Raw genomic sequence first — 2,765 nt, forward strand, 5'->3', positions numbered from 1 at the left:
TAACAGAATGTGGCATGATGGTACTTTAGTTTTTTTTTAAGTTCTCAAGATTCTTCTTTGCCTTTTCAGACATTTTCCATCACCTATCTAGCAAGTGACACATTTTGTTTCTGGTAATGTAGTGGAGATAAATTTATCAAAAGCTTCATTTTCTAAAAAATAAAAAAGTTGGATGCATAAATACTAAACTTTAAAATGCAAACAAAGGCAGAAATCTTACCTAGTTCACATGACAGGAGATCTCGCTTCTCACTTGGCATCATTAAACTTGGCCCATTGCCTCATGACAGAAAAATATGAGAATAAAGAGTAGGAATAAAGGGCTACTGTCTTCCATGAGCAGTCCAAAAATAAAAGGAAAAAGGACAAGGGACCCAAGTTCTTTTTCAAATCAATAACCAATAATCACTCTTATGCACAGTCCTCTATGGCATAAGAACCCCTTAGAATCCAATCCAAAATTTTGTAGGACTCAGTTCTTTTTTTTAAATAAATTTATTTATTTAAGCACTATGGTTACAAACATGTTCAAAATTGATCTCAATAGCTACACTGGAGTCTTTCTGGCCTTTGACATTTGTAAGACAATATTTTTGGCTCAGAGATCAAGTAAGAAACAGAGTAACAAGGAAACCTTAAAAATTCTCACAAGATTCTCTTTCATTTCAGAGGCAACAGGTCATACACTGAAATTTAGTCACTGCAAAAGCCACCACCAGAAAAATTGCTTCCAGGTAAAGGCATTCTGCCTGTACTATTATAAACAAGAAATAGACCTTTGTCAGTTGTCTTTGAAGAGCAAAGTGTGAAACCCACCTACTGAGATGAATTTTTGGCAACTTTTAGTATTTTATTCATATAACTCTCTGCAAATAATAACAGATTGACACCTACAATTGTGCTGTTCTAGACCCCTTAGTCATCTCGGTTCTGTTTATCCTGTGGACTCCAAGATATACAAACAATGCCTGTGTTCTTAACCTTGCTTGGAAATTGAGACTTAAATATATAACAGCTTAAGGAATTAAAAATATGTGATGCCTGTTATACCAAACAATAAGTAAATACAAAGGCAATGAATAGGAGATTCCAGTTTTACCTGAAGAACTTGTAAAAGATTTAAAAAGATTTATTATTGTTATTAATTAAATTTGGCTAAGATTTAGGGTGCCAAGAAATAAATCTTATATGCTAATGAGACCATGTGTATTTTGTTATATTAGTATATTTCAAACTTAGAAACTAGATATATCACACAACAATACTAACTATTAAAAAATTCAGATAGATACTATGGGGTGAGGAAGAAGGGAAGAGTAAAAGAAGGAAGAGATTGATTTTTATAATATAAATGGATCTGGTATTTTGATAGAGACTGTGGGAATTATACTTATATAGAATTGTAAGTTTTATTTTTCAAAGTATAGTATAAAAATCAAAGATGATTCAATCAAAATTTAATCACAAAAGAAACTAGATATTATTTAAACTTGTGTGATCTGGATTTCTAGACCTTTGACATTTTGTTGTAAGTAGGAAGTCATGTCCTTTCTTACTTATTCCTAGTGAGTAAAGTCTCACATTAAAGCTACACGTACTTTCTGCTTCAATGCTTGGCTTACAGTAAAGAAAAAACTAAAACTTACCTCTTTTCATCTCTAGGTGATACTAGTAAGAGAGTTTTCATGGATAGTTCATGTTTTCTGGAACTGAGAAGAAAAACTATAAAATGAATAATGCAAAAATAATTCATTATATCCAGGTAAAAGTTTAGTGTTTCTCTTACAAGACATTAAAAACAGAAGGAAAAGTATTGGCCTTAACTGACTAATGATGGAGAACATTAAAGTCAGGATATCCGTGTCATGGAAGTCACCTCTCTTCCAAAAAAATTTTAAAGGCACAGATATATAATAGAGAGAAATGTTTTTAACTAGGATTGCTTTATAGAAGGTTTTAAAAATTAAAACATGAGGGGGGCCAGAGAGATAGCATGGAGGTAGAGTACTTGCCTTGCATGCAGAAGGAAAATGTTTTGAATCTCGGCATCCCATATGGTCCCTCAAGCGTTCCAGTTGCGATATCTGAGCATAGACTCAAAAGTAACCCCTGAGATGCTCGCTTCGGCAGCACATATACTAAAATTGGAATGATACAGAGAAGATTAGCATGGCCCCTTCGCAAGGATGACACGCAAATTTGTGAAACGTTCCATATTTTTATTTTATGTAAATATGTACCTAAAATATTGTCAACAATATGTAAGCCACTATGATCAAAATAAAAATTTTAAAAAAAGAAAAATAAAGTAACCCCTGAGCATTGCTGGGTGTGAACAAAAAAAATTAAATCACTATGAATTGCAAAGTTACAAAGATATTTATGATTGTGTTTCAGGCATACATTGTTCTAATACCAGTCTCTTTACCACTGTTTACTGTGACCCATCATTGCCTTCAGTTTCCTTCCCCTCTCCTAACCTGCCTCTTTGACAAGCACTTTTCCTGTTAACCATTGTCATAGTGTTTCTTTCTCCAACTTAATATCACCCCCCCCATTCCAATGACAAGCTTTCTATTGAAGACCATTAATCTTGTCCTTCACTTCTATTGTCATTTGGAAATTGATATTCCCCATATGAAGTTTCTATATGTCCCACATATGAAAGAGATAATTCTGAGTTTGTTCCTCTCACTCTGACTGATTTTAATCAACATGATACTCTACAGACCCCATCCATATTACAGTATATTGCATGACTTTAT

At 33.2% G+C, this 2,765-nt stretch overlaps 1 non-coding gene across 1 annotated transcript; it reads left to right on the forward strand.

Annotated features, from left to right (window-relative positions):
- Positions 1 to 2,114: 2,114 nt before the first annotated feature.
- On the forward strand, positions 2,115 to 2,221 carry LOC126005672 (U6 spliceosomal RNA). Its single transcript, XR_007494713.1, has one exon. It is a non-coding gene; the product is annotated as a U6 spliceosomal RNA (small nuclear RNA).
- The last annotated feature ends 544 nt before the right edge of the window (positions 2,222 to 2,765 follow it).

The sequence above is a fragment of the Suncus etruscus genome, chromosome 3 (assembly GCF_024139225.1).
Source record: "Suncus etruscus isolate mSunEtr1 chromosome 3, mSunEtr1.pri.cur, whole genome shotgun sequence".
Taxonomy (NCBI): domain Eukaryota; kingdom Metazoa; phylum Chordata; class Mammalia; order Eulipotyphla; family Soricidae; genus Suncus; species Suncus etruscus.